Below are 13,918 nucleotides of genomic sequence, written 5' to 3'. Positions count from 1 at the left end.
AAGTAAATTATGATCTAAAATAAGCAGCATCAATGTGTAATTAATTTTTTTTTTTTGGATTTATGAAATTCTAAAGCTAATGATTCTATTTTAATTAAATGATTAATTCATAATAGAAAATGTATTAGAATAATATGCTAATATTATTACACCATAACAATAAATTTATTTTGCTTTTGATTTGCAAAAAACAAGGTGCCAAATGCTTATAATTGGTTAAAAAAGTTTATTAAAAAACAAATCGAGTTGAAATTTAGTTCTACTAAATTCTCAAATCAAATTGGAATGTTTTAGAATAAATTTTACACCCTATCGCTCCTGTTTTTTTTTTTTTTTTTTTTTTTCTGTCTCAGTGACAAAATTCCATTTCATCTAAAATGTATACCACTCATGGATGTGTTTTTTAACAAAATAGATTTTCAAAGACATTCTCTAAAACCTACGAGATGTAGGTTTTATGTGATGCAATAATAATAATAAAAATATAGTATAATGTGGAACAGCTAGAAGTAAGACGAAGAAACCCTTCCCAAAACAATTTCTCGTTACGGCCTTGAATAAAAGGAAGGCAAAAGTAAGATGAAGCCGAATTTCATGTACAAAATCATTGAATTTTGTTCTTGTATCTAAAGTGTTCTCATCGCTTGAAGTTCAACAACCAAAAAAGAAAAGACACCCAAAAACTTTCCTTCACCCGTACGTCCACTACAATCTCTTTTAATATCATTAACCTTGCTTTGACGAGGGAAAAACTTTAACAAGAAAAAGAAAGAAAAAAATATAGCGTGAGTAATGATATGAAGAAGAGAAAGATGTCCAGCGGCAAGTTTGGCAAGTGCCTGCAGTTTTCTGGCCCACTGACCTACCACGGAGAAGTGGTCAGAGATTTGCGTCCACCACTAACAAGCAATTTCACCGATTCATTTGGAAATAGATACATTTCAGCTAATGTTTATATTTAGTTGGCTATACTTGATATTTTCTCTGCACACACTCACAGTATTTTTTTTTTTTTTCCTTTTCAAATCAAACGATATGTTTAAGTATATTTCTAATGCGCACATTTAACTTTTGGGGTTTGAAATGTAACAATATGTTTATTTAGAAGTAGTTACGCTTTCATAAAATATTGCAGTGTTTTACTTTTCCGATAAAATGTTTTTACTAATGTGCTAAGAAACTGTTTATTAATTTTTAGAGCCTACATTTAAAAAAAAAAAAAAAAAAAAACAGAGAGAGAGAGAGAGAGATGAAATTAACGTAAGGAAATATAAAATGGAAAATTTGCATGAAGTGGAATATACTTGAAAAGCAACATAGCCCATGTTAGAGTGACCATATTTTGTGTGTTATTTCTTGAACATTTTCTTTCAATTTTTATATAGAATTTTTATTATGGTTAAAATACCCATTATTCAATTAAATATGAAAAAAAAAATAAATAAATAAATAAAATATGCGTAAGCAACCAAAAAAATAAGATTGGCTGAAATGTAAAGGTTACATTTAATTAAATGTCAGTAAACAACATAGGCTCGAAACTCATTAGCATTGGTTTTTGGAATTGCACTTGAATGTTTCGAAACCACTTGACTCAGGGTTGAAAACTTGTTCTCATTTAATTTATGCGCTTAATTTTATGAAAAATAAACGTCGTTCATTACGTTTTAATGAATTTTCTTCATACATGAGAATTCAAGTACAAATGTTTCAAAAAATGGAGATCAGATTATAGTTCTGGAGACATTTTCGAAACTTGTATTTAATTGTGACGAATTTAATGTAAAAATGTAAGAAAAACGAAACTAATTTAATTACCTCAATATAAAATTTAAAAACTAAACTGGTAAAGAGAAAAAATAAAAACAATTTTTATTCAGTACTTTTCAAAGTCACTTTTTTTTTAATTGTTTCTAAATGGTTTCCAAAAAAGCCCACGAATATTAATTTAAAATATTAAAAAGGAAAATAGATTTGCATCTCAGTAGTTATTTGTCTTATTCATGCCTTTTTTCCTCTGCTTCTTCGAGGAAAAAAAAGGGGGAATTCTTTCTAGTGGTTTTTCGGAATAAATTTGTCTGTTAGTTAGGATACACATGGGATTCAATTCTCTCAGAGGATTCTTATTTTTATTTTTTTTTTATTTTTTGAACAGTTGTAAATAGAACAAAAATTCTGAAACAAATCAGATCAAAAAATGCTTAATATAAAAAAATTAAGAAGGAAAGTAAGAGATTTATATCTCAAAAATAATTGTATACACTAAGCTTCTACAAAAAAAATCGTTCACAGCTCTTACTTTTTTTGTGAAAAATAAAGCACTTTAAGTATTGAATCAATAGATGATTTTTTTCCCTCCTTTGCCATTATTGCTAAGAGAAAAAGAGAAGTGATTTTTCTTTTCAAAGAGAGAGAGAGAGAGATAGTTACGTTCTATTTTTGAACTCAAAAATAGAATTGTCTTCAAATCAAAAAATGGAAAACTGATTTTGATACTCAAGGAATTTTCAACAACAACAACAAAAGGCTCTATTCAAGTCGCACGGGTTCTTCAAAATCTATTAGAGAGAGGACGGGCACAGGTCAAAAGAGAGAAAGACAAGGCTGACACACATTTTCCCTTTCTTATAATTCAACTAGAAAAAAAATATGTAAAAAAAAATTAAAAAATCTTCTAAAGTTTTTCAAAATATTAATTTATTTCATTTTTGGACAGCTTGTGTCAGCGATATTTTCATAGAAATTCATGCGGGAAAGGTTTCTAAAAATATCTAGGTCCGAATGAAATGAGCTCGTCGCGTCGTGTAATCTTCAATCGAAATGAAAACCAAATGTAAGGTTAGCACAAGAATACTTCGAGATATTCGACATTTTAAAACTCTATTTTTTCTCGAAAACATTTGTGTACAAACTAAACTAACTAAAATAAACTAAAAATTATTGAAATAGCACTAAAAACTTTTGAAATATGCATTAGAAAATTAAAAGTATTCATTCATTTTTTTTAAATTTTATTTAGTTATTTTTTTGTATTTACGTAGAGAAAAACTCACTTTTGAATATGAGGTGAGATTTTTCTATTTCTGCATTTTGTTATTGTAACGATGAATATTTATTAAAACAATTATTTAGACAGAAAATGGCATGCATACTAATTGCTTTTATTGCTACAAATCAGTATATATTTTTCAATGTTTTCTATTTTTAGAGAGTTTCATTTGTTTTGAAAATATTTTTTCAACCTCTGCAGATTTTATGAAAACCTTCAATAGTATGATCAGTGTCCGCCTTAAACAGAATTTTTACACTTTAAAAACTGAATTTAATTTCAATTTGGATGAAAGTCAAAAACTTTGCAAATTCTATGTACGTTTGCGACACTTAATTCTCCTTCGGAAATGAAAAGAGCGATTCATCCCAAGCGTCGGGAAGCAGTTAATTGCTTCACATACAATTCTATGTGTATTCAAGTCCGTATTTATATCCAACATGATCGAACTAGCGCCAAAAAATAATGTAATCCGACAAAATACATTGATAAAGGGTAAATGAAAGTGTTACAACAAAAAAAAACATCAACAGTAATGAGAGTTACAAATGGGAACTCGCTCTAAAAGAAAAGTAAATCATAACAACCTTGATGAAAACTCCTTGTTTTCTACCGAAAAAGAAAAACAAAAGAAAGAATCGTTAGAGGTACAGTCGACTCTCGCTACAACGCGATTCGACTTACGCGAAACGGCTGTAACGCGAGTTCTTCACGAGTAACGATTTTTCGAGCTAACGTGAATTCCTCGTCTGCAACACGATCATTTTCGTTAAGGAATCTCTGGGCGTACGTAAGTATCGTCTTTGATACTGGCTACTAAATATTGGTTTCGTGAATGGATGAATCACTGGAGTGGGTAGGCTCCCACGCCGCACTAGTCGAATCATCGCTTTGTTACTGTATACAAATAACCACTCCGTATTTTCCACTCTAAATGTGAAAGTTAATTTAACATAATAGTATCTAAGCGTGCTGTTTCAGCTTAAGCTAGGAAAGTTTCTTAAAATTAAAGAAAAAGTGAAGATCCTCGATATGTAGGCAGACCCTGATTAACGCACAGGTCAACTAGGCCTGGGCCCCCATCTTCCTAAGGGGCCCCATATTTTGTAAAAAATTATGCATGACATTAAAAAATCATGTATTTTTATAAAAAAAAATTAAAAAATCATGTTTTAAATAAATGTTAAACATTATTTAAACATTATTTTGATTGATTTAAAGTGATGGAATAGAGGGGGGGGGGGGCTCCAAAATATTGTGGCCCTTGGGCCTTACTTTCAGTTAGTCGGGCCTTGTATGTAGGAGAACAATGATATCAAACGGATGAGCACCAACCATCATCATGTTCTGTTTTTTAGTTAGGGACTCTAGTTATAGCAAGTATTACTTATTTATCTACTGTAGAGTAGTGTAATAGAGTTGCATTTCGTTATTACTATTATTGCGTATTGTACATACAGCATTGCACTTTCTCTCACTCTCCCATTGATCAGTGATTTTGTGCATCATAACAGTCGTAAAAAATTGAATAACGTAGGTTTTTATTAAATGTAATATAATATGAGTTATTTATGTGGAAAACGTTGACATATATATTTAAGAAATGTTTTAAAGCAGTGTGAAGAGTGCTTACAAGTGTCTAAAATAATTGTTTGTGTTTATCAAAAAGTCGTAAGCATACCCTTTACTACAACGCGAAATTTCGACTTACGCGAGGGGTCTGGGAACGTATCCCTCGCGTAAGTCGGGACTCGACTGTACTATGAAACCAAGAAAACAAGATGTTACTCCAAAATGAAACAGAAAACACATGTATTCAAAAATAATTATTATAACAATGGGAATGTCAAGAGCATGCATGCGTTTCTTTTTTCTTTCTTTCCTTTTATTTATTTTTTTTTTTATTTATTTATTTATTTATTTTTTTAAGCAATCACGATTGCTTATTGTTCTCATTTGACTGTTTTTGCCGTCTTTTGATTTTTCCCACCGCCACTCTCCGCACCATCACCGTCGACGGGCTCCTCACGATGCTGTTCCTATAGCGAAAACCGTCCCCAGGTTGCATCCATGTCCTACACACACGCGCATACATACACAAACACACACACACATACACCTACACACATATACACACGCATAGATACAGACACCCACACATACACACACATACGCTCAACTACCCACACATACATGCCTGCACACAGACACAAACACATATGCCTACACACACATACGCATACCCCCCCACACACACATTCATACACACAACTCCCCACACACTTATGCCAGCACACAGACACAAACACATATGCCTACACACACATACGCATAACCCCAACACACAAACACATACCCCCACACACAAACACACACGCCTACATACACACACTCGTGATTGCGAAGAACATAATTTGAATTCAAGATGTCAAAATTCAAATTAATTTTTTTTTATTCAGTCTTTTTCTTTAAATCAATATTTAAGAAGCATCAAAAGCTTTTCAAAACATAAATTTTATTGTAAAATTGAAAAATTAAGAGCGTCAAAATGGAGCTATAGCATTTATTCGACATAAGTGAAAATTAAATCTAATAGCAGTTGTTTCTGCGTTGTAAAAGTATATTGTTATTTTTTGTAACAGGGTTTGTCATACATTTTCATCTAAGGATTATTTATGATATCAAATTTAATACTTTTTTATATGAAAATACATTAATTAATCAAATCCAGGGTGAGCAATTGATCCCCCTGAACCCCCCTAAAAGACAGATCTGCCCCGGTTCTAACTTTATCATAAAAAAGAGAGGGTGTGCTTTTTGGTGATAAAATTGGAACCGGGATTAACTCATAGCAGATTTCCTTTGTTCAATTTCAGAAAATGAATTTTAAGAGAAAAAATGTGAAAACACGGATCTGCGTTCAAAACTCTCTGCTTCAAATAGAAAATAAAGCTTTAATTTCAATTTTTGTTTTTAATTTTCATCTTCTAAAGTGTCATTAATCATAGTTCCTCTCAGCTCAATTTCCCCCCCAAACATGACTGTATATAAAATGAAAAAAAAAAAAAAATCTTCTCAAAACAATATAATAATTTAGAAAATTTACTCAACAAAAAATATTATACCAACATCTTATTCAAACCTCATAAAACATAGTGTCAAATGCAATAGCGCATTTCTATAAACACAAAACAATTTGGGAAAATTAAAAAACTTACCCTGTTGACAGCATACAAAAGCACATTTTTTATTGTTTTAATCCCATGCCCAACGAGGACCAGCGTACGCGGAAGACTTCGTTCCAGATTGAAGAGATTATAATCTTGCGTAGTAGAGCACGTTCCGGGGTTACCAAACAGTCATCTCTTTTCGCCAAATACCGCCAAATGCATCGTCATTTGTTTTGAACTTCGCAATATTTTTCAGACAGATAAATAAAAATACAATTCCTTCAAGAAGTAATCTTGATTTTTTTTCCTTATGCTTACGGAAGCTTTAGAATGGTGTCCCCTACTTTAGGAATTCCCGAAATAGCCCCCCCCCCCCCTGTTTTTCAGTTTCAACCTTGTCCTTTAATATGTTTGAGGGGGGAGAAAATTTTAAATTTCGTCGAAAAGTAGGGTAAATACTTGGAATAAATTTCAGTCGAACATCAAGAATTTGAAACTCACAGGATCATGACAATTAGTTTGTTTCGTCCGTGTTTCATCTAATCCGATAAATTATTATATGATTGTAAAGTCACTGGACCAAAAAAGTAATTCATGTAAAGCGATTTCGCTTGAACCAGGTTCGACTGCATAAAGTTTTTTGAAGGAGCCCCACCCCACATCACAAAAAATTCTCTTAAAATGACACTTGAAGCACAGTACAACGCCGATAAACCGAATCTGTCGAAACAGCCCTATTTTCGGATGAGCAAAAGTTTGGATAACTGGACAAGCTAGTTCAGGGATGCTATTGACAATATGAAAACAGTTGAAATACATATTTTTGACGCAGAAAATTACGTTCATACACTTGGAAGCACATTCGGTGATTCCAATTTGATTCCCACGGGCAAAAATGGTTGATAAAACCTTTTATTTAAAACTTGCGAAAAATAGCTTGAAATCAAGTTGCAGTATTATTCCGTACTTTTAATCATCCTGGTGATTGGGATCTGCTTTCATTTTTTACACAAATTCTCGAAATTCAGCTTTGTTCATGTCATCTACGGCTGCATTTCATGTTCATTCTCATTCATATTGTGACGGATCCGGTGCGGCTTCCAACTTTCTTGAAAGGACGACACAGTTTTTAATTAAAAAAAATACAGGAAATTTATTTACACTATGTACAGGAAAGAGCGTCAACAACTACTAAATTAATCATCAGCAATTAAACAAGTATCACTCAACACTGTAAACTCAACGGTTACACACGTATTTACTTCCAAATACGAAAACAACACAGCGAAATGCCTCGCAATAAGCAGAGCTAATACACTCTCAGTACAAATTCTCAATCGAAACTAACATTTTATCACGCGGGACGCTTTTATAAGCATCAAAAGAAATCTCTCAAATATTCCACAAGATTCCAAACGCTTCTCGAAAATAGTAGACCGTTCTCAAATTTTATCAATAAACAAAAAAGAGATAGGGGGTTCGTATACTCCAGCCGAATGTATAGGGGCTGTATATTCATTACGGGAAACTATTTACAGGTTACTTACTACAATAATTACTATTTACAGAATTTGTAACATTGCCCCCTTCCCAAGGGCAGTACAATCCCCAAAAAGGGTGACAAACTTCTATCACAAGTTCACAAATACACACATTAAATAATAACCAATAATGCATAGGAAACACAATAATAACAAGAAATATTACTAAACATTAAAAGCAAAAAAAATATCTACAACTTTTATGTTATCAACCATGGTTGTTTACGTAATACTCATAAACTATGGCCATAGTATGGGGCTAACCGATCATAATGAACAACCCTAGGTTTTGCATTAGGTGATTTTTGGATCCTCACTACGACGTCATTCAGTCGGTTAACGACTTTGTAGCGTCCATCCCAAATGCGACTGCAATTTGGGGGAAAGACCTTTCCGTCGGATGGGACTCCATAACCAAACCTTGTCGCCTTCGTTGAATTCACGTCCAGTAGACCTTGTGTCGTATCGGGTCTTCATCTTCTCCGCCGCGATATTGATTTGCTATCGTGCGAAGTTATGAAAATCTTCCAACCGGGCCTGGAGATCCTGGATGTACTCCTCAGGCGATGAAGGCGCATCCGGAGGACGACCGAAGACGAGATCACAAGGTAGCCGAAGCTCTCGTCCGAAGAGCATCTGAGATGGGGCATATCCGGTAGTCTCGTGGGCAGCACTGCGGTAGGTCAGCAGGAACAAAGGTAACTTCTTGTCCCAATCCTGTTGATTTCCGGATTCCATAAGCGAGAGATTATTCAGGATTGTTCGGTTAAATCTCTCCACCATGCCGTCCGATTGTGGGTGTAGTGGTGTTGTCCTAGTTTTCTCAATTCCGAAAATTTGACATAGGCCCTTAAACACAGCAGAGATGAAATTCCTCCCTTGATCGGAATGAATCTGCAAAGGTGTTCCGTATCTCGAGATCCAATGTTGGACTAGAGTCTCGGCTATGGTGGTAGCTCCTTGATCTGGAATGGGATATGCTTCCGGCCATTTGGTGAAGTAGTCAATGGAAACAAGAATGTATTTGTTCCCATCAGCAGTTCTTGGTAGAGGACCCAGGATGTCGATCCCAATTCGTTCGAAAGGAGCTCCAACGTTGTACAGATGTAGTTTCCCTCTGCTTCTTTTCTTCGGTCCTTTACGAACAGCAGAGGCGTCACAGGAATGGCACCACTTCTCCACGTCATCCTTCGCCTTGCTCCAGAAGAAGCGCTCCCGAACTTTATTGAGGATTTTCGAGACACCAAAATGTCATCCAGTCCTACTACTATGTATTTCTTTCAGAACGTCTGAAATCCTTGATCGGGGAAGTATTAACTGCCATCTAGATGTTTTGCCGTCGTCAGATTCCCATTTCCGATGTAGCACGCCGTTTCGTAAATGGAGCGAGTTCCATAAAGCCCAGTATCTTTTTGTTGCAGGACTGAAGATGGAAACGTCCTGCCAGCTAGGTCGCCGACTGTCATGTTGATGATGTGTCTGTTGATGTTAAAGCCTCCTTCAGTCGTAGAAATGCATCTTCGCATTCTTTGGACCATTCAAACTTTTGCTTGCTCTCCGTCAGCTTATGCAAAGGTCGTGCAATGTTGGAAAAACCCTTCACAATTTTCCTGTAGTACGTGCAGAGCCCCAGGAAACTTCGCAGCTGATGGATGTTTTCGGGACGACTCCAACTCTTGACCGCAGATACCTTTCCTGGATCGTTTTGTACACCCTCAGAAGAGATGATGTGACCAAGGTAGTTCACTTCCCGGCGGAATAAATTACATTTGGACGGGCTTAACTTCAGATTGGCGTCCTTAAGTTTTTGCAGCACCTTCCTAAGATTAGCCAGATGTTCTTCGAAGCTGCGTCCTACGATGATGATATCGTCTAAATAGACCAGACAGGATTCGCAGGAGAGTCCTCTTAACACTGTCTCCATAAGACGCTCGAACGTAGCTGGTGCATTGCAGAGGCCGAAGGGCATCACTTTAAACTGCCATAAGCCTTGTCCAGTTGTAAACGCTGTCTTCTCTCGGTCATCAGGGTGTATCTCAACCTGCCAGTAGCCGCTCTTCAACTCCAGGGTCGAAAACCACTTGTGTCCGGAAAGAGTGTCCAAGGTGTCGTCTATCCATGGAAGAGGGTAACTGTCTTTCTTGGTGATTTCATGCAGCCGTCGGTAATCGACACAAAATCTGGTGGAGCCATCTTTCTTTCGGACCAAGACGATGGGAGAGGCCCAAGGACTGGATGAGGGTTCGATTACATCATTCTCCTTCATCTCTTTCAGGAGGGTCTCAACCTCTTCCTTCTTGGCGAACGGTAGTCGTCTTGGATGCCGTTCAATAGGGGGGTGTTCTTCAGTGTAAACCCTATGCTGCGTTAAATTCGTACGGCCAACATCCTCCGATGTAGATGAAAACAGATGCTTGAAGTCATCCACCAACTGTTCCACAGCAATTCTTTGATCTTTCGATAAGGGTGCACTCCCAATTAACTTCGATGCCAAGGACTCAGAAGACACAGTCTCGTGGGAATTGATTCTTCTAATGATGCAGTTTACTGGAGTACAAGTTGCCAACACTTCACCTTTCCGGATATTCCTTGGCCTTTCACTCACGTTGACGACTCGCACCGGAATTACATCTTTAGAAAGGTCCACAAGCGTAGATGCTACCAGCACTCCTTTTGGGCTATTGCTTAAGTTGGGGTATTCAATGAGTCCAAATCGAAAACTATTGCTTTCTTCAATGGAGCCAGGTATTAATGATTCTGAATTTGAGGGAATCGATAAATCTGTTTGGGCTATTATTTGATGAGCGGATTTTACATCACTTTCTGCGGGGAAAACGGCTATGTCTTCTCTCATCGAGTGCAGCTCATTAGTCTTGAAGTCGAGGTTGAAGTCATACTTGTTTAAAAAGTCCAATCCGAGAATGAAGGGGTCTGTGATAGCAGCAACGAATGCCGTATGATGGTAAGTGACATTTCCAAACACAATTTCTAAGTTCACTTTACCTTCAATCTCGATCTTGTCACCTGCAACAGTTCGGATGGTAACGCAGGGCGGCGTCCATAGAATGTTGAGTCCAAATTGAGGAGCCACATCTGTTCTAATGATTGTAACATTGGCTCCAGTGTCAATAATCAGTTCGCAGGGAAACCCGTTTACATATGCGTAAACAAACAGTCCATTACTGCCGCCACTCGTTGATGAAATCTGGAAAACTTTAAGATGGGGCTCATTCCAATTTGGCGACCTCCGCCCCGCGAGATTGCCATGGCTTAGTTTTCCTGGACCTGAGAGGGAGAGGTGCTCTTCCCTCTGGTTTCTTGGCGAGCTTCACAGTTTCTTCGTAAGTGACCCTCGCCGCCACATTTCCAGCACTTAAGTGATTGTCCATTTTGGTCCTTGGGAGCCGAAATCCTTTTGAGAGTTCCTGCAATTTCTTTTATTTGCTTTTCCAGTTCAGCAAAGCGTGACGAAACCGGATCAGGCTCATCAGTTTTCACGCCGCGGATTGAATGGCAATCCTTGCGGGTTGCTTGCTGGGCGGCCTCGTATCTCATTGCATACACCAAAGCGGATTTCAGGTCGTTTACATTCGCCATTCGAAGGGTCTTCTGGATTTCAGGATTCCGAACTCCGTCGATGAAGTAGTTGAGTGCTAGGTTGTCTCGAACATCCGCAGGACAGTCGCAAAAAGCAAGATGAGACAGTCTCTCGACGTCCGCCGCTAGCTCGGGTTTCCCCGGTTTTCTGGAAACGGGATTTCAACTGGAGTCGGCTGAAATCTTTCTGGCACTTCTCACCGAAGCGAAGCTCCAACGCAGATGTAAGGGCGGCGAAATCCAGGCGCTGGCTGTCCGGAAGGGTCTGAAGAATGTCCGCTGCGTCACCTCTCAGGGATGCTGCAAGATGGCAGGCCTTGGTAGCAGAGTCCCATCCGTTCGCTTCCGCCACTATCATGAATTGAGTTTTGTAAACCTGCCACGAAGTTTTCCCATCGAATGTGGCAAGTTTAATGGACGGTCGAGCAACCGATGTGGGAGCGCCAAACTGTACAGAGCTGCTTTCTACAGTCGCCAATCTCCTTTCCATGTCCTTAATTATTTCTTCCTTAAATGAAGTAAATTTCTTGTCTTCTTCTTTCAACTTATTTTCCACATTGGCGATGCGCTCTTCCACAGTATCAAATTTTTCTTCCAGAGCATCAACTATATCTCCCATGGCGGTTAGTTGATTCTCCATCATGGTTTTCATCGACGTTAGGTCACTTTTTATTTCATCTTGACTTGTAGTAATTTTTGCAGTTAAATCACTATTTAACGGTTCCTGGTTAGTCGCCAATTCACTCTTCACAGAGTTGATTGCGTCAAGAAGTTGTTTTAATTGTTCTTCCATTGCGCGAGTAATCACCATAAAAATAAAGTCCAAATTCAAAAAGTTTTTATGAAAAAATGTCCAAAGTCACATTTACTCCAAGAAAGTCCTGAAGTAGCCCCACGTTGGGTGCCAATTGTAACGGATCCGGTGCGGCTTCCAACTTTCTTGAAAGGACGACACAGTTCTTGATTAAAAAAAATACAGGAAATTTATTTACACTAGGTACAGGAAAGAGCGTCAACAACTGCTTAATTAATCATCAGCAATTAAACAAGTATCACTCAACACCGTAAACTCAACGGTTACACACGTATTTACTTCCAAATACGAAAACAACACAGCGAAATGCCTCGCAATAAACAGAGCTAATACACTCTCAGTACAAATTCTCAATCGAAATTACCTTTTTATCACGCGGGACGCTTTTATAAACATCGAAAGAAATCTCTCAAATATTCCAAAAGATTCCAAACGCTTCTCGAAAATAGTAGACTGTTATCAAATTTTATTAATGAACAAAAAAGAAATAGGGGGGTCGTATACTTCAGTCGAATGTATAGGGGCTGTATATTCATTACGGGAAACTATTTACAGGTTACGTTACTACAATAATTACTATTTACAGAATTTGTAACAATATATTTAGCTTAATGCTCCCTAATCAACTAGTTTAAAGGGATTTTTCTTCTCCTTCTATTTTCCATTCCCACAATCCGTAGAGATGTACTGGAGAAACCCAGGGTCCGCGGAACGCAGTTTGAAGAGTGCAAACTACTACCCTCCAGCAATATTCCCCAGTTCTAGATTTTCCAAGAAACGAAGTCTTTTGAAATAAATATTTCGCGCGGAATTCCCAAAGATGTTTCGAGTCAAACGTTATCTGCCTTCATGTGTAACAGATGTTCTCAAAGTCCAGGCCGCTACAGACGACCACCTGAAAATGTTGAGGACCCCTTTCAAAAAACAACAACAACAAAAAACTATATATGATACATTAAAACCATATTTTCTAAATGTAGTTAGGTATTGTTCTATATATTTATTCAACTTTCAATATAGTTTTTAGAACTACTGTCTAGCTAGTTTTCATTACTTAATTAATATTATTGTTTTGGTCTGTGGAAGTAAAAATTAATTCGAAAACCAAAGTCTATGAATAAATGTTATAAAATTCTTTTCATTACAAGTTTACTAGTGACGAGCTTATTGGACTTAGTGAACAAACATTTAACCTAATGAAAAATGAGCAATAAGCATTGTGCTACAATACGATTTAAGTGAAAAACCAGCGTCAATGAAGCACAAATGCTCAAGAAACTACCGCAAATAGCTGTTTCAAGTCTACAATGGAGCTTCTTCATCAGTCTAAAAAACTCACCATGCAACAAGAAAGTCGTGAGAGAAGTGCGAGAGTTATTTCAGAACTTTCTTGTTGTGTAAAAAAAAAAAAAAACTCTTATGGAAAATGATTGTGAACATATATTCAGTTTTTGTATGAGGTTTTGGCCTTCAACTCTGTTAAGTGGCAATTCCTGACTGAGGAGTCCAAAACATGGGCAAAACTGCAGTCTCTGAATGGTGTAACTGAGCTGTTTGGTGCATACATGCAATCAAGAGTGCCTATCCCTCCCCTCCCCCCAAGCTTAATGGCGCGAATTCCCCCCTCCATTTTCCTCAACCTCTCTTTTTCTTTTTTCTCTTTTAGCTCTCTTTTTTACATTATTTATTTTTTAAATATTTTTTATTTATTTATTTTTTTAACAATAATAATTATTTTTTTTATCGA

At 36.8% G+C, this 13,918-nt stretch overlaps 1 protein-coding gene across 1 annotated transcript in view; it reads right to left on the bottom strand.

Annotated features, from left to right (window-relative positions):
- The window catches only part of LOC129216083 (uncharacterized), an 84,030-nt gene extending 77,681 nt beyond the window's left edge, over nucleotides 1-6,349 (bottom strand). Inside the window, exon 1 of the mRNA XM_054850231.1 lies at nucleotides 6,268-6,349. The gene's annotated coding sequence lies outside the window, so the exon portion shown is untranslated. The remainder of the gene's footprint in view (nucleotides 1-6,267) is intronic.
- Between the last annotated feature and the right edge of the window lie 7,569 nt (nucleotides 6,350-13,918).

Source organism: Uloborus diversus, chromosome 2, assembly GCF_026930045.1.
Source record: "Uloborus diversus isolate 005 chromosome 2, Udiv.v.3.1, whole genome shotgun sequence".
In the NCBI taxonomy this organism is placed as follows: domain Eukaryota; kingdom Metazoa; phylum Arthropoda; class Arachnida; order Araneae; family Uloboridae; genus Uloborus; species Uloborus diversus.
Note: the sequence above shows the minus strand (reverse complement) of the source record. Positions and strands in the feature narration are given on the sequence as shown.